The following is a 19,045-nucleotide window of genomic DNA, read 5'->3' on the forward strand; positions in this document are numbered from 1 at the left end:
CTCATTGAGGGTCTTCCTCTTTTTCTCTGACCCTCTACTTTACGAAGCTTGATATCCTTCTCAAGGGACTAGTCCCTCCTGATAACATGTCCAGTGTAGGTGAGACAAAGTCTCACCGTCTTCGCTTCTAAGGAACATTCTGGCTATTTCTTCCAAGACACATTTGTTTGTTCTTCTAGCAGTCCATGGTATATTCAATATTCTTCTCCAACTCCATAATTCAAATGCATCAATTCTTCTTCAGTCTTCCCTATTCATTGTCCAGCTTTCAAACGCATATGAGACTATTGAAAATACCATGGCTTGTGGCTAAGCAACAGGTCAGCAGTTCGAATCCACCAGGCACTACTTGGAAACTCTATGGGGCAGTTCTACTCTGTCCTATAGGATTGCTACGAGTCGGAATCAACTCGATGGCAGTGGGTTTAGTTTTGACTTTGGGTCAGGTACACCTTATTCCTCAAAGTGGCACTTTTACTTAACACTTTTTAAAGAGGTTTATTGCAGCAGTAACCTATAAGCCATAAGAAAGTTATTTAGAAAATTTCTGAACTTAGACGTAGAAACATAGAAGCATGTAAGGAACATAAACAATCTCTAAATTCACTTTGACTCAGCATGCTGTGATACATAGCATAAACCCAACCCAGTGCCCTCGATTCGATTCCGACTCATAAAACATAACAAATCTAAAACACCTCCCCAAAATTTCTTACCTTGAAGAAAAGATGTGTCATTCGACTACCCTACAACCCTGCAGAAAAGATATAACATACTAGTCTTTGACATCACACTGGCCATTGTCATGTGGAGCCAAGGTGACAAATTAACACTTTGTTGTTGTCAGGTGTTGTGAAGTTGGTTCCGATTCATAGCAGCTCTAGGTACAACAGAACGAAATACTGCCAGGTCCTTCTCCTGAAATCCCCTGTAATTTTGTTTGTGCTCCTCTTCTTTCAGATATTAAAGAGGCTTATAAATTCATCTGCTTTCCCCTTCTAGACCTGAAGCTATTAAGGCCAGGGACTCTGTGTTAGGCTTGTTCTCTAGATAAGCAAAACCAGCAAAGTGAACAAATATATATAGAGAGAGAGTTATCTCAAGAAAATGGCTCACAGGGTTATAGAGGCTGGCAACTCCATGAGTTGGGCATCAGCCTGGAAGCGTCTCCTGACTTAAGCAGTAATAAGGGCTAATGAACCCAAAATTGGCAGGTCAGACAGTAGGCCATTGGTTCACGGGCTATGGAAACCGACAAACCCAAGATCGGCAGATAAGATGGCAGGCTGCTGGCTTACAGGCTGCGGAAGCTGATGAATCCCAAGATCGGCAGGTAAGACAGCAGACTACTGGTTCAAAGGCTGAAAAGGCTAACGAATCCCAAGATCAGCAGGCAATACACGAGGCAGCTGACTTAAGTCCCAAGAACCAGAGGTCAGATAATGCCGAGCCAGATGCAGGATCCAGAGCAAGCAAGCAAGCCTTGTGTTGGATGCAGGCCACACCCCTGAGAAAACTCTCCTTACAACTAACTGGCTGATCACATCAGATCACGTAATGGAGGATGACTACCTCATTACATAACTGTCAGGTTACATCTTCACATAAATGCCAAGCTACATCATTACGTAACTGTGAAACTACTGAAAATCGTGGCCCAGCCAAGCTGAAACACAACCTTAACCATCACAGACTCTAATTCACCTAGATATTCCACACAACCTCCAGTCGAGTGGCTAACACAAGGTAGTTGAGGTTGTTAAGTGCCATCGAGTCAGTTCCTACTCACAGTGACCATATGTACAATAGAATGAAACACTGCCTTGTCCTGTGCCATCCTCATAATCATTGCTATGTTTGAGCACATTGTTGCAGCCACTGTGTCAATCTGTCTTGTCAAGGGTCTTCCTCTTTTTCATTGACCCTCTACTTTACCAAGCATGATGCCCTTGGTTGGCATATCCTAGGCATTAGTGAAATGCACTGGTATTGGCCATTTTTAATCAGACAATCATAGGGTCTACTATGCCAGGAAAGATAAAATGAAGAGGAGTGGTGTCACATGCATCGTCAGAAAGAACTTCTCAAGATCTATCCTGAGGTACAACTCTGTGAGTGTTAGGATAGTATCCATATGCCTATAAAGGAGATGAATTGATAGACTTTTACTCAAATTTATGCACCAACCACTAATGTCAAATTTGAGGAAACTGAAGATTTTTAGCAACTTCTTCAGTCTAAAATTGACCAAACATGTAATCAAGGTGCTTTGATAATTACTGGTGACTGGATGGTGCAGTGCTTAAGAGCTTGGCTTCCAACCAAAAAAAGGTCAGCAATTTGAATCCACCAGCTGCTCCTTGGAAACCCTATGGGGCAGCTCTACTCTGTCCTATGACGGGTTTTTTTTTTTCTTTTTTGGAATGTGAAAGTTAGAAACAAAGAAGGATCTGTAGTTGGAAAATATGGCCTTGGTGATAGAAATGACGTCAGAGATCACATGATAAAATTTTGTAAGACCGATGATTTATTCATTGCAAACACCTTTTCAACAACATAAACAGCAGCTATACATACATGTGGACCTCACCAGATGGAAAACACAGGAATCAAAGAGACTATATCTGTGGAAAAAGAAGATGGAAAAACTCAATACCACCATTCAGAACAATGCCAGGAACCGACTGAGGAACAGACCATCAACTGCTCATATGCAAGTTGAAGCTGAAGAAAATTAAAACAAGTCCACCAGAACCAAATATGACCTTGAGTATACCCCACCTGAATTTGGAGATCCTGTGTAGAAAAGATTTGACCCATTGAACACTAACTGAAGGCCAGACAAGTTGTGGAATAACATCAAAGACATCATACATGAAGAAAGCAAAAAGTCATTAAAAATGAAAGACCAAAATGATCTCAGAAGAGACTCTGAAACTTGTTCTTGAATGTAGAGTAGCTAAAGTGAACGGAAAATGATGAAGTGAAAGAGCTGAACAGAAATTTTCAAAGGGCAGCTTGAGAGACAGAATAAAGTATGCAAAGACCTGGAGTTAGAAAAGGGGAGACTATGCTCAGCATTTTTCAAGCTGGAAGAACTGAAGAAAAAATTTAAGCCTCAAGTTGCAATATTGAAGGATTCTATGGACAAAATATTGAAAGATATAGAAAGCATCAAAAAAAAAAAAAAAAAGGAATACACAGAGTCACTGTACCAAAAAAAAAAAAAAAAACTGGCCAATGTTCAACCATTTCAGGAGGTAGCATATAGTCAAGAACCTATGGTACTGAAGGAAGAAGTCCAAGGGGCACTGAAGGCATCTGGTGAAAAGCAAGGCTCCAGGAATTGACAGAACACCAATTGAGATGTTTCAACAAACAGATGCAGTGCTGGAGGTGCTCACTCATCTATGCCAACTGACTGTAAGAGATCCATATTTGTATCCATTCCAAAGAAAGGTGATCCAACAGAATGAGGAAATTATCGAACAATATCATTAAGAGCTCATGCAAGTAAAATTTTGCTGAAGATATTGCAAAAGTAGTTGCAGCAGTACATCAACGGGAAACTCTCAGAAATTCAAGCTGGATTCAGAAAAGCAAAGGTGTCACTTTGAGGACTAAGGTGTACCTGATCCAAGCCATGGTATTTTCGATAGCCTCATATGCATGCAAAAGCTGGACAATGAATAAGAAAGACTGAGGAATAATTCATGCCTTTGTGTTATGGCAAGTAGGGACTGGCAAAGAATATTGGATATGCCTTGGACTGCCAGAAGAACGAGCAAATCTGTCTTGGAGGAAGCATGGCCAGAATGCTCCTTAGAAGCAATGATGGCAAGACTTGTTTCACATACTTTGGACATGTTATCAGGAGGGACTAGTCCCTGGAGAAGGACATCATGCTTGATAAAGTAGAGGGCCAGCGAAAGAAGATCCTCAACGAGACGGATTGACACAGTGGCTCCAACAATGGGCTCAAGCCTAACAACCATTGTGAGGATGGCGCAGGACCGGGCAGTGTTTCCTTCTTTTGTAGGGTCACTATGAGTAGGAACAAACTCCATGGCACTTAATGACAACAACATAGTATATTAAGGTATATACAACATCACGTATTATTATGTATTTTAATGATGAAATACTAATGTTATTTGTAGTAATGTTCACCTGTGATGCCTTTTCCTCCCTAGCTTGTCTGAATTTGGAATGGTTTCCCCAACTCTTTGAACGTTTCCTGGCCCCTGATATATTTGGAAAGAAAATAGCTCTGAGTTTGGAGAAATTAAATTATAATAATGACTCTAATTCAACTAGCTTGCCGAGTTCAAGCCAGAAAACAGAAAAAATAACCCACAGTGATCCAACAGCTGAGCGGCTCCTACAAGCCGCCCAAGGGGCCAGCGAGAGTGCAGGCCAGACACAGGCCGGCAGGGAAGGTGGTTCCAGGGCGGCCGCCGCAGGCTTCAGGCAAGGAGCCAGAGGTGGGCCGGTCCTTCCGTGCGTGCTGCCCTCGGGAAGGGCCCTGTCCCTGTGCGGATAAAGGGCCCTTTCTTCGCAACCCCCTCTGACATCCCCGTCTTTTGTAAAGGGATTCAGGGACTTGGGGTCCCCATCCGTGGCTTATCTCTTGCGCTGTTGATATGGGGAGCGCTGATGTGCAGCCACGCAGGTGTCCGATTATCATTAAAATGGTAAATCGGGTGGCTGCTTGATCTGGTAACAAAGACATCATTGAAACCGGGTGTCCGCCTTCCGCTGCCAAGCAGGGGACAAGACAATGATTTCCCCAGAATGTGTTCTCTGCCTGGCCTCCCCACAGAGAGGTCTGCAGTGATTCGGGTCATGGGTGAATGCAGGACTTCTGAGAAGCCCCAGCTGGGCGGAGTTGCTGCAACTTCAGAACTGTTTCCCCCAGTGAGGAAAGAGGCCTTCTGGAGGAAGGCCACACGGGGCCCTGGTCCCCACTACTAGAGACAGCAGTGTGGTTTTCTGAGACAGAACTAAGAAGGCATTCTCCTGGGCAGATGTTGGTGAAACCTGAAATTCCCCCATAATCTTAAACCCTGTAACTAGAGACCTGAACACGGATTTTTTTTCATATTTCCTAGACAAACCTCCCAATTTGTTCCTAATATCAATTAATTGGGGTGGGGAAAAAAAAAACCAAAAAAACTTTTTTCGCATATATCTTTGGCGTTGACAGATGCAACTTTCTTATAATTAAAAAAATATATATTTTGCAGTTTTTTGAGGGGGAAAAGAAATGTATTTAGTGAAGATTATTTTTGGAGAAACCGCTACAAGCAAAGTTATTTAGAGGAAAAGGCTTGGTAAATTCGAATCACAGAATATTATAGCTGGACTATGCAGAGATAGTGAGGGCCACAGCTACCTGACACTGCTTCTTTGTGTGGCTGAGGAAAAGGCAATGCAACCATGTCCAAGTGCATGGGGCCAGTAGTGGAAGTTGAGACTAGACTTAGCCTCTCACCTACCCCGTTGGCTGAGCATTCTTGTGCAACGCATAGTCTGCCCGCCCATTCACGGTAGCTCTGGGTATGGTCACCATTCCCCCTCAACCCCGACGAGTTGCCATCAAGTCAATTCTGACTCATGGCAACCCCATGCATATCGGAGTAGAACTGTGTGCCATAGCGTTATTAATGGCTGAATTTTCAGGAACAGATCGCCAGGCCTTTCTTCCTCCCCACTCCCAGTTATTCTAAAAACTGAGGCATGGAGATATGAAGTGACTTTGCCCAAGGTCACACAGCCACACTGGCACAGAGCTTCTCAGGGTGATTGAGTCCTCCCAACTCTGACAGTGCCCCTTGGGCCCAGCAAGGGGCTGTGGTTGCCAAAGTCCTCCTGGACAGCAGCAGGTATGGACGAGCCATAGCGGGGTTTTTTTGTTGTTGTTGTTTTTGTAAAATTCTTGCATTCTCAGATAAAAAGACAGGCCCTGGAGGGAATCATTTCAACACTCTTTCATGTGCGTTATATATTTTGAAAAGAGAGAAAATAAAAAGATTAGACAATTTGGGAGAAATCTAATGAAGATTAAGAGTTGTAAATACTATTATATAGACATAGAATGGAAACCCTGGTAGCGTAGTGGTTAAGTGCTACGGCTGCTAACCAAAGGGTCGGCAGTTTGAATCTGCCGGACGCTCCTTGCAAACTCTATGGGGGCAGTTCTACTCTATCCTATAGGGTTGCTATGAGTTGGAATCGACTCGAGGGCACTGGGTTTGGTTTGGTTTTAGACGTAGAATGAGTATAGATTCAATCTATATATTTGGTGTTCCTGAAGTATCACATTTCTTTACGAAAGTAAGCTAATTTAACTTTAATTTTTAGCCTTCATTCTGCCCTACCAGTGGGAGACTTAATTTCAGTCATCTTTGGAATACCTCTCTGTAGGCTCTGACATATATCTGGGGCCTAACTCTGGACTAAGGTGTGACGTGGTGGGAATACCTTCTGGCTAACAGTGGTGGCCTTGGGCATACCACCATCACTGTCCCCAGAGCTTCTTCTGGTTCTGAAGCTCGTGGCTGCGTAAGTGCCAAGCTTGGGAAATGGGACTCCCTTGCTGGGCTGCCTAAGATGCTCCACTGAGCCATTTTTCTCTGGATCCTGCCATTCCCTCATGACACTGCCAGGAAGCTGAACCCAGGCACTTGCTCCTCCTGGCTGCACAGAACTCTCTCCTTCATGCTGCTCCAAACCCACTCTCAACCCCCACCCTTTCTGCCTCTGCCCTCAAAAAAATAGGCTACCTCTACTTTCTGCCTTGTCACAAAATTTAGTTAGGGCTCAGAAGCACGAAACCCACTTTCTTAATTAAATGAGAGGAGGAATAAAAGGAAAAATAGAGAGAGAGAGAAAAAAAAAAGATGTCAAAATACTCTCTAGCCCCATAAACATAGGATTTTGCTCTCAGAAGAGTCTCTGAAATTGCTTATCCTAAGCTCCTCATTTTACAGATGGGAACACGATGCTCAGAGAGATGAACTGATTGACAGGGTTAGTGCAAAAGGCAGGATATAAAGGGAAAACTTTTATGTGACTCAGTTCACATTTTAAAAAGGTTTTAGTACCTCATACTTCAACAAATTCTAGCATAAAGTTTGCTTTGAGGTAAAAATAAAAATCCTCTTTGGTCAAGTGAATAAATATCCCCCAAGTTTACCTGTTTTATGTGCTTATATTTAGGCAAACAGAGTTTTCTTAGAGAAGGTTCACCTGCATTTTCTCAAGAATTATTTTTATAGGACATAATATGCTCTTTGAGATAATTTTTCTCAATAAAGTTCCCATAAAGAAGAATTTAAGTCCTGCTAATGGTGCAAGCAGATACTGAGACATGTCCCCCTGGGGAATCGTTTTCCTTGGTGGTTTCTCTACCCAGATGCCAGTATCTCTCAGTAGTAAGATCAACAACTCTATAAACCCCATCCCCTGCCCTAGCTCAGCATTTAATTTCTGAATATCCTCTAATTAGTCACATTCAATTCACTTACAAATTTGGTGAATTGAATGGGAACCACAGACTTGTTTGATCCTGGGAGTAGCAGTCAGCTTATAAATTCTAGGGTGTGCATTTCCTTTGAAGCCAAGATAGAATCTAGGGCAAGAGCCACAATAGGTTTGAAAGATCTTGTGAATATCAATAAATATCCTCAAATGAACCCTGAGAAATCAGAAAATTCTTGTCCACTTGTCTTGAGAGGTGGGAAGGATTCCATGACAGGGCTTACAAATCAAGGAAAAAGGGACAGTGGTAAAAAATGGTATTGAGAGTAACCCCATTGCTCCTTTTTCATGCTCTCACAGCTGGACTGCTAGAACGAAGTCAAATTCCAGGAATTTATTATGTACATTTAAGGGGCCCTGGTGGCGCAGCTGCTAACCAAATTGTATGAGGTTCGAACCCACAGCCACTCTGCAAGAGAAAGATGTGGCAGTCTGCTCCCATAAAGATCACAGCCTTGGAAGCCCTATGGGTCAGTTCTACACTGCCCTATAGGGTCACTAACAGAATCAATTCAGCGGCAACAGGTTTGGTATTTTTAGCCATGCAGTGGTAACCCAAAAGGCTGTTAACCCAAAGGTCGGTAGTTCAAACCCACCAGTAGCTCAGCATGAGAAGATGTGGCTGTCTGCTCCCATAAAGACTACAGCCTTGAAAACCCTATAGGGCAGTTCTTCTCTGTCCTATTGCATCACTATGAGTTGGAGTCTATTCCATGGCAATGGGTTAATGGTGTTATTACGTAGCTTTGTACTTGATTACTAACTGAGAGGTTGGCATTTCGAATCCACCCAGAGACACCATGGAAGAAAGGCCTGGTGATCTGCTTCTGGAAAGATTACAGTCAAGAAAACCCTATGGAGCTCCAATCTACTGTGTAACACATGGGAGCACCATGAGTCAGACTGACTCGAGGCGACATGTTTGGTTTTTTTTAATAGTACTTTTAGTGGGCCCAGCACAACTAGCTTTCTTTTAAGTAGAAGTTTGATATAAAAACAATAGATGCTAACTTTTATTCAGCATTTACTAAGTCTCACAAAAACCAAACCAAACCCAACCCACTGCCGTCGAGTCGATTCCGACTGATAGCAACCCTATCGGACAGAGTAGAACTGCCCCATAGAGTTTCCAAGGTGCGCCTGGCAGATTTGAACTGCCGACGTCTTGGTTAGCAGCCATAGCACTTAACCACTACTCCACCAGGGTTACTAAGTCTCACGTATTGATAGAAGCCTTATTGTGTAGTAATCATCCTATGAAACAGGTTCTGCTGTTATCCTCATTTTACAGACAACAAACTGAGACACAGACAGGTTCAATTTCTTTCTCTAAGTCACAGAGCAGAGTCGTAATTTGAACCTAGGTCTCTCTGACGACGACGCAGGTAGCGATCTTAGCCTCCATGTTAGATTACCTCCCACTGGATGTACTGAGTCTCTCAGCAGGAGATGGTTACCTGCACATTAGGCTCTTCCAGTAGAGACTATCTGGGTGACAAATTCAGGTGATTGTAGAGTCATTGGGAATTTGATCTGTGGGGCCACCTTTGAGTTCAGACTTAACTACGTGTGCCAATTTGCTTTACAGCACTGTGAAAGAGAATGTCTCAACCTCACTTAATAACAATTTAAGTCTTTAAATAACCCAGTGCCTCCCAGGAATTCCTTTAATGAATTCCAACCATCAACATATGGAGCCCTGGTGGCATACTGGTTAAGAGCTCATCTGCTAACCAAAAGGTCTGCAGTTCAAATCCACCAGCTGCTCCTTGGAAACCCTATAGGACAGTTTTATCCTGTCCTGTAGGGTTGCTATGAGTCAGAATGGACTCAATGGCAATGGGTTTTTTTTTTAATCAACATATGAAGTGACATCCAGAAGAACTGAAGGAAAAATAATTTTTTTTGTGGAGAAATGAGAGAAGCATATGGATAATGTCTCCCTAGCATGGCCACCCTGTGTAAAAATGAACATAAGATGTGTTTGGGAACCCACATCTCTAGAGCCACCTTTCCTTCTACCTATTCATTTATTAATTCAACAATTATTTATTGAGTACCTATCATGTGCTCAATACGACAAGGGACAACACAGCATGCCAGCTAAGAGTATGGATTCTCAACCGGGCCAGAAGGGTTAGATTGTCAGTTCTGACACATGATTGCTGTGGGAACTTGAGCACACTAATCTTTCAGGGCTTTGGTTTTCTCATCTGTAAAATGGGGGTAGGAATCATACCTAAATCATAAGGCAGCTGTGAAGATCAAATGAGTTACTAAAAGTGCTTGGAAGTGATCATGGCACTATTTAGGTATTTTCTATTATCCATTAGAAAATGTGCTACCAACATTTTTCCAGTTGCTCAGGCCAAAATCCTAGGAACATTTTTTATTTTCCTCTTTCCTTACGCCTCCCCCCAATATATAAGCCGTAAGCAAGTTCTTAGATCTCTATCTGCAAACCCACCTGCTTCTTAGCCTCCACTGCCACCTCGTCCGTGCCACTATCATCTGTTGCTTGGATCACGGCAATGGCCTTATTTTTGTCTTTTTGTAATCCAATCTCCTCAGTCATCTTAGTAAAATATAAGCCAGATCATCCTATTGCATTATTTAAAACTCTACCATGGTTCCTCATTGTAATCAAAACAAAATCTAAACTTCTTGCCATGTTTAGGTATAGATTGCCAGATATCAATAAAATATAGGATGCCCAGTTAAATTTGAATTTCAGGTAATCACGGATAATTTTTCAGTATAAGTGTATCTCAAATATTGCGTGGTACACACTTAAACTAAAAATTACTCCCTACAATTAATTGTTTATTATTTTTCAATTATTTATTTACTCATTCATTTATTTTGATAAATCTGGCAACCCTACCAAGGAGGGTCTTTGAGATTGAGCTCTGCTCACCTCATCTCCCTCTACTCTTCCAGCCCCAAGGGTCCACATTCCTTCCTTCCTTCCTCCGCTTAGGAATTTGTTCTTCCTGTGCCGTCCTCCTGGAACACCCAGCTCCCAAGTGTTGCTATGACTGGCTATATCTTGTTATCCAAGAAGTCCTTAGATATCACCTTCTCAGGGAGGACTTCCTTGACTGCCTAATCTTTTTTTTTTTTTTGGAGAGGAAGGAGATGTTTCCCTTTTTTATTTGTCAGGTTTATTGAGATATAATTGATATACAGTAAAATTGATCCTTTTTAGTGTACGATTCTATGTGTTTTGACATGCATGTATAGCTGTGTGACTGTCAACACAATCAAGATAAAGAAGAGTTTAGCCACTCCTGCAAAATGCCCTCACGTCCCTTTGTAGTCAGCCTCTCCCGTCTCCCAACCTGTGGCAACTACTGATCCTTGTCTGTTCATATAGCCTTTTCCAGAATGTCACAATAACGGAGACATACAGTATGCAGCCTTTTGGGTCCAGCTTTGTTCCTGTGGCCTAGTGCATTTGAGATTCGTCCCCGTGGTTGCACATGTCATCCACGCTATTGCATGTTCCTTTTTCTTGTTAAGTAGTATCCTATTGTATGGATACGCCACAACTTGTTTATCTGTTCATCAGTTGAAGGACATTTGGGTTATTTTCAAGTTTATGAATAAACCCACTACAAACATTTGTATAGATTTTTGTGTGAGCTTAAGCTTTCATTTTTCTAGGGTAGATATAAAGGAGTGGTATTCCTGGCTCATATGGTCAGTGTATGTTTAAGAAATTGCCAAAGTGTTTTCCAAAGCAGCTGTGTCATTTTACGTTCCCATCGGCAGTACGTGAGAGTTCCAGTTGCTCTACAGCCTTGTCAATATTACTGATCGTTTTTTCTTTAAGGTATTTTAAAATCTGTGTGGTGAAATCTTGTGGTTTTAATTTTTATCTCCCTAATGACTGGTGATGTTGAGCATCTTTTCATGTGCTTATACGCCATCTGTATATCTTAATTTGGTGAAGGGACTTTTGAGATCTTCGTCCCCCTTTTTTTTTTTAAGTTGTTTGTTTTCTTATGATTGAGTTTTGGGAATTCTTTGCATATTCAGGATATAAGTCCTTTATCAGGTATGTGTTTTGTAAATACTGCTCCCAGTCTGAGGCTTGCGTTTTCATTTTCCTGACTACTGAACACCCAATCTTAGGTTAATTCTTCCCTGTAACTGTCAACTGCAGGACTTTGTTTTATTATCTTCACAGCATTTATGACCTTCTGAAATTATCTGGTTTACTATGGCCAGTCCTCACTAGAATGTAAGTTCCATGAGGAAAAAGACCTTGTCTATCTTAGTCACCACTGCATTCTCAGAGCTTAGATCTGTGCCTGGCATATAGTAGGGACACATAGTAGGTACACAACAAATACTTGTTGGATAAATAATGATAACTACAGAGTATTCACTAACACTTAAGCCAAAAAATAACCAAATCCATTGCCTTCAAGTCAACCCTGACTCATAGTGACCCTGTAGAACAGAGTGGAACTGCCCCATAGGGTTTCCAAGGCTGTAAATCTTTTCAGAAGCAGACTGCCACATCCTTCTCCCATGGAAGGGTTTCCTAACACAGGAGTCTTAGTGGATTAGCTTCCTAGGGTTGCTGTAACAAATTACCACAAACTTACTGGCTTACAACAACAGAAGTTTATTTTCTCACACTTTGGGAGGCTAGAAGCCTGAAATCAAGGCATCAGCAGAGTTACTTCCTTCTGGGTGCTATGAGAAAGAATCCCTTCTCACCTGTCTTCTAGCTTCTGGTGATTGCTTGAAGCTTGTGCTCCTTGGCTTGTAGACACATCATTTCCAATCTTTGCCCCTCTCTTTATATCATCTTCTTCCTTAAGTGTCTGTGTGTCCTTTTCTATTTCTTATAAGGACACTGTGATTGGATTTAGGACCCTTCCCTAATTCAGTATGATCTAATCTGGATCCTTGCCTTAATTATATCTGCCTAATTACCTAATTTCCAAATAAAGTCATATACTTAGGTTCCAGGTGGACACACATTTTTGGAAGACATTACTCAACCCACTCACTACATATTGTTAATAATACTTTAGGTTAATTTTTTTTCTGATAAAATAATTGGAATCTTAACTGACATAGGAAACTAAACACAGAGAATTAATGACTATCGAGACAACAGCTAAGGAGGAGTTAAGATTCTTACACAGTTAGTGTCAAGAAAAGGACATTTAGAAATGTTCTTAAAGAGGAACAAACAAATGAAAGAGCAATTTGGCAATGTCTATTAAAATCTGTTACAGTGTATCCCCAGAGGACAGGAACATATTATGTGATCTTGGTAGCTCCCCCTTGGAGCTGAGGAGAGGCAATTCTTAGGGAACGGATACTGGGTAAAGATTCCAACAAGTGTCCTTTTCATCCTTAATGCGGAACCCCAGTATCCCTTCCTCCATGAAATCTCCTGTGGCAGCCATTCATGGATGCTCCCCAACACCACAAAGTTCCCGCTTTTTAGCCAGTCTTCCATGATAGACTAAGGAAAAGCCAGATTCACACTCTATCAGTCCCCCTTGCAGTTGAGGAGGGGGACCTTTTGACCCAATTCTTGTCAATGAAATACAAGAAGAAATTTGTGCAGGACACATCTGATAAAAAGTTTGTTCAGAGATTAAAAGAGAACGTTCTTCAATAAAAGTCCTGCCCCTTTTTTGCCAGCTACCTGCAGCTTCTTCCTGTTTCCTGTCCTTGAATGATTGAGGTGCCTGCAGTGGTGGCCGCTATATTGAACTATGAGGGGGCGAGCTCAAAGACGAAAGCCAACAAGTTAAGAATGACTGAGGAGAAAGATGGAAAGAACCGCATTCTCGATGACTTTGTTGAATTGCTGAATCAACTTAGGGATAGCTAGCTTCAGACTTTTTGCTAAGAAACTTAGCCTTAGGAATTTAAGCTGCCATTAGTTCAGTGTTCTGTTTCTTGCAGCTGAATGTATTCTACATAGTATATCTCTCATAACCACTCAGCTAGAAGGATCTTCCCTCCTCTTGACTCATCAATCCTTACTGTGCAATATAATTATATGATAATATATAGCAATAGTTATACGTAGATACATTTTATGATATTATATTATAGGCTATGTATAATATATATGTATGAGAAGATGTTCAAAGAATTGGAGGCCTATTCCAAAATCAGAAAGTTTTGGAGGGTAAAGAGACAGTGGGTGAAAATAATAATTAGGCTTATAGTTATTATTTTATACTAATTTACATTTAACATATAGTTACATATATTTTATATCAAACACTAAGTATTGTCCTATGTGATGATATAGGCGATACTCATAAAACTATAAATGTATTATTACTATTATTATTATTGGAGAAAACAATTATTACTTACAATGGATTAGGCACTATGCTGAACATTTTACAGGAATTACATTAAATTTGCAGAATAATCTTATGAAGAAGTTACTGTGCATTTTTTCTTTTTTTTTAAATCAAAGCTTTATTGAGATATAACTTGGTACAGTACAACTCACCCACCGAAAGTGTGCAATTCAATAGTTTTTAGCATATTTGCAGTTACGCAATCATTACCACAATCAATTTTAGAACATTTTTGTCACTTCAAAAAAAAATCTTGTACACCTTAGCAGTCATCCCCTATTTCTCCCAAATCCCCTACTGCCTTCCATCTCAGCTTTGGGTAACCACTAATCCACTTTCTGTCTCTATGGATTGGCCTATTCTAGACATTTCATATAAATAGAACAACACAATATGTAGTTCTTTGTGACTGGCTTCTTAGCATAATATTTTGAAGGACCATCCATGTATCAGTACTTCATTCCTTTGTGTGTGTGTATTTTCTTTTTTTTTATTGATGAGAAATTCACATAACAGAAAATTAAAGTGAACGATTCAGTGGCATTTAGTACATTCAGAGTTTTGTGCAACTAACACCTCTGTCTAGTTCCAAAACACTATCATCACCCCAAAAGGAAACCCTGTTCCCTTGACTCGTTCTTTCCCTAGTCCTCTTTTCTCCCAGCCTCTGGCAGCCACTAACCCGTGTTCTCTTTCTACGGGTTTACCTATTCTGGATGCTTCATATAAATGGAATCATGATATGAGACCTTTTGTGCCTGACGTCTTTCGCCTTTGAAATTCATCCACATTGTAGCATGTATTAGAATTTCATTCCTTCTTATGGCTGAATAATATTCTATTGTTCATGTATTCCATGATTTGTTTATCCATTCATCCGTTGATAAACATTTGGGCTGTTTACACCTTTTGACTATTTTGAATACTGTTGCTATGAACATGCGTACACTTGTTTGAGTACTTATTTTCAGTTCTTTTGAGTATATACCTAGGAGTACAATCCCTGGATCATGTGGTAATTCTATGTATAACTTTTTGAGGAACCACCACACTGTCTTACAGTCCCTCCAATAATGTACAAGGTTCCAATTTCTCCACATCCTTGTTAACTCTTATTACTTTTCTCTTCTTTTTCAATATAGCCATTCTAGTGAATACGAAATACTACTTCACAGTGGCTTCGATTTGCATTTCCCTAATAACAAATTATATTGAGCATCTTTTCATGTGTATTTCTTAATTTTTTATGGCCAAATAATACTCCATTGTATGCATTTAAAGGATACTTGGTGGCGCAGTGGTTAAGTGCTTGACTGCTAACCGAAAGGTTGATGGTTCGAACCCACCGACCACTCTGTGGGAGAAACATGTGGCAGTCTGCTTCCATAAAGATTACAGCCTTGAAAACCATGTGGGGTAGTTCTACCCTGTCCTGTAGTGTCACTATAAGTCAGAATCAACTTGACAGCAATGGGTTTAGTTTTTTCTGTTATAGATTTAACACATTTATATATTCATCTGTTCATGGACACTTGGATTATTTCCACTTTTGTCTATTATGAATAATGTTACTGTGAACAGTGTAAGTTTTTACATGGCATATGGTTTCGTTATCTCTTGGAGGTACAATGTTTTTACCACATTTTGAACCAAGGCTATGCCTGAAAACTTCTAAGAAAGTGTGGTACAGGAGGTAGAGCCAAAATGGTGGAATAGACAGATGCTTCCAGCAAGCCCTCTTACAACAAAGACCAAAAAAAAAAAGTGAAACAATTATATTTTTGACAAGCTAGGAGTCCCGAACATCAAAGGCAAATTTAGAAAATGGACTGAGTGGCAAAGGGAGGGAGAGACGGTTCAGATGCAGACAGGAGTTGCTGGACCCTCAGGCACCATTCCTGGGAGCAGCTGCGGAGGGCTAATAGTAGCGTTCGGCCACAGTTTCCTCAGGGAGAAGCAGCCAGCCACACAGCCTCCTCACACTTCCGGAACCATAGAATAACGTGCTCTTGGCAAAAGTTAAGTGCTTGCATATATTTTAAAACACCCTCCCCCCCAAGTTGGCTTCAGTGGCTGTTGATTTCCCTGTCCCTGAGATAGGCCCTGCTGAACACCTAGAGCCATCCTCCCAACCTTGTAGAAGGAAAAAAATTCGCAATTGGGGGAAAAGATAATTTGCCAGCTCCACTAACCGGGGGAGATCAGGACAGAAGTGGCTCCTGTCCAGGCATAAATGGTCTGTGGACTTTTAGCACCTTTCCCCCCTGCAGAGACCTGTGTGGGCCTATTTCAGGAGAATAGGCCCTTGTTGGCAGACTACAACTGTTTCAGCTGTCCAGCGGAGAGGCGGGTATTTAATGTTTGACACCACTTTGCCTATTAAACAGGGTCCTCACCTACCCACATCAGGGGCCTAAGGACTGGTGGCTCCACTCAGGTCACACAGCCACCCATGACAGGGGTCCAAGGATAACTGGTGCCTCTTAATCCTTACAACCAAAAACTTTGGGTGACCATGGTCTATCTGCTGAACCCACCCACCTGTATGCTGTAGGGAAGAGGATGAGCCTTCCTCGGAGACATTTGGGGGACAATTCTTAGGCCCCTGCCTTGTTCAGAATGTGACCCACCACTGCAACCAGATGCCAGTACCTACACCAATCACCCCTGCCCCCCTAAAACTGTAGGACAGAGCCTGTACCACACATTTGATGAGCAGCTACCTAGATACTGAACTGAATCCATACAAGAAAAGTGAATGGACTCCTAGATTGATACGCCAGATAACAGCTCTAGCCATCTGGTGGTAGGACGTCAGAGCTTCAGAGGTGAAAATAATCAAGGTAGCTCACTCAAGCAGCTGATTTGGGCATATCAAAACAAAACAAAGCTAGAAGCTAGGATACAGTAAACAGACATAAAATTAACTAATACAATAACTTATAGATGGCTTGGAGACAACAGTCAATATCAAATCACGTAAAGAAACAGACCATGATCACTTCAACAAGCTCTCAGAACAAAGAATCAAGGGATCTTCTAGATGAAAGTGCCTTCCTGAAATTACCAGATGCAGAATACAAAACATTAATATACCAAACACTTTAAGACATCAAGAAGAAGATCAGGCAATATGCAGAACAAGCCAAGGAACACACAGATAAAGCAGTTGAAGAAATTAAAAAGGTTATTCAGGAACATAATAAAAAATTTAATAAGCTGGAAGAATCCATAGACAGACAATAATCAGAAATTCAGAAGATTAACAATAAAATTACAGAATTAGACAACTCAATAGAAAGAGGAGCACAGAATTGAGCAAGTGGAAGGCAGAATTGGTGACCTTGAAGATAAAGCACTTGGCACCAATATATTTGGAGAAAAATCAGATAAAAGAATTTTAAAAAATGAAGAAAACTTAAGAATCATGTGGGACTCTATCAAGAGAAACAACCTATGAATGATTGGAGTATCAGAACAGGGAGGGATAACAGAAAATAGAGAGAGAATTGTTGAAGATTTGTTGGCAGAAAACTTCCCCGATAATGTGAAAGATGAGAAGTTATCTATCCAAGATGCTCATCGAACTCCACATAAGGTAGATGTTAAAAGAAAGCCACCAAGACATATTATAATCAAGCTTGCCAAAACCAAAGATAAAGAGAGAGTTTTAAGAGCAGCGAGGGATAAACGAAAAGTCACCTACAAAGGACAGTCAATAAGAATAAGCTCAGACTACTAGACAGAAACCCTGCAGGCAAGAAGGAAATGGGATGACTTATATAAAGCATTGAAGGAAAAAACTTGCCAGCCAAAAATCATATCCAGCAAAACTCTCTCTCAAATATGAAGGTGAAATTAGGACATTTCCAGATAAACAGAAGTTTGGGGAATTCGTAAAAAAACAACCAAAACTACAAGAAATACTAAAGCGAATTCTTTGGTTGGAAAATCAATAATATCAGGTATCAACCCAAGACTTGAACACTGGGCCGAGCAATCAGATGTCAACCCAGACAGGGAAATCACAAAAATAAATCAAGATAAAAAAAAACTCAAAACAGGGAAACAACGATCTTATTATGTAAGAGAAGAAAACATGAAGACAGTAAAGAGGGACAAAGAAATGTAGTCATCATAGATCTTTCATATGGAGAGGAAGTCAAGGTGATATAAAGAAATAAAAGTTAGGTTTAAATTTAGAAAAATAGCAGTAAATATTAAGGTAACCACAAAGGAGAAAAACTATCCTACACATCAAAATAAAATACAAGAAAAAAATAGAGACTTGGCAGAAACAAAATCAACAACAACGAATAAGAGTAAAAGGCAATATATAAACTACTCAGTACAAAAAATTAAGTGGGAAAAAGAAACTGTCAACAACACACAAAAAAAGACATCAAAATGACAGTGCTAAATGCATACCTATCCATAATTATGTTAAATGTAAATGGACTAAATGCACCAATAAAGAGACAGAGAGTGGCAGAATGGATAAAAAACATGATCCGTCTATATGCTGTCTATAGAAGACACTCCTTAGACTTAGAGACACAAACTAAAACTCAAAGGATGGAAAAAATATATCAAGCAAACAATAATCAAAAAAGAGCAGGAGTGGCAATATTAATTTCTGACAAAAAAGACTTTAAAGTTAAATCCACCACAAAGGATAAGGAAAGACACTATATAATGATTAAAGGGACAATATACCAGGAGGATATAACCATACTAAATATTTATGCACCCAATGACAGGGCTGCAAGATACATACATTTAAAAAAAAAAAAAAAAACTCTAAAAGCATTGAAAAGTAAGATAGATAGCTCTACAATTATAGTAGGAGACTTCAACACACCACTTTCAGTAAAGGACAGGACATCCAGAAAGAAGCTCAATAAAGTCATGGAAGATCTGAATGTTACAATCAACCAACTTGACCTCACAGACATATACAGAACACTCCACCCAATAGCAGTCAAGTATACTTTCTTTTCTAGTGCACATGGAACATTCTCTAGAATAGACCACATATTAGATCATAAAGGAAGCCTTAGCAGAATCCAAAACATTAAAATATTACAAATCATCTTCTCTGACCATAAGGCCATAAAAGTGGAAATCAATAACAGGAAAAGCAGGGAAAA

The sequence above is a fragment of the Loxodonta africana genome, chromosome 22, assembly GCF_030014295.1.
Source record: "Loxodonta africana isolate mLoxAfr1 chromosome 22, mLoxAfr1.hap2, whole genome shotgun sequence".
In the NCBI taxonomy this organism is placed as follows: domain Eukaryota; kingdom Metazoa; phylum Chordata; class Mammalia; order Proboscidea; family Elephantidae; genus Loxodonta; species Loxodonta africana.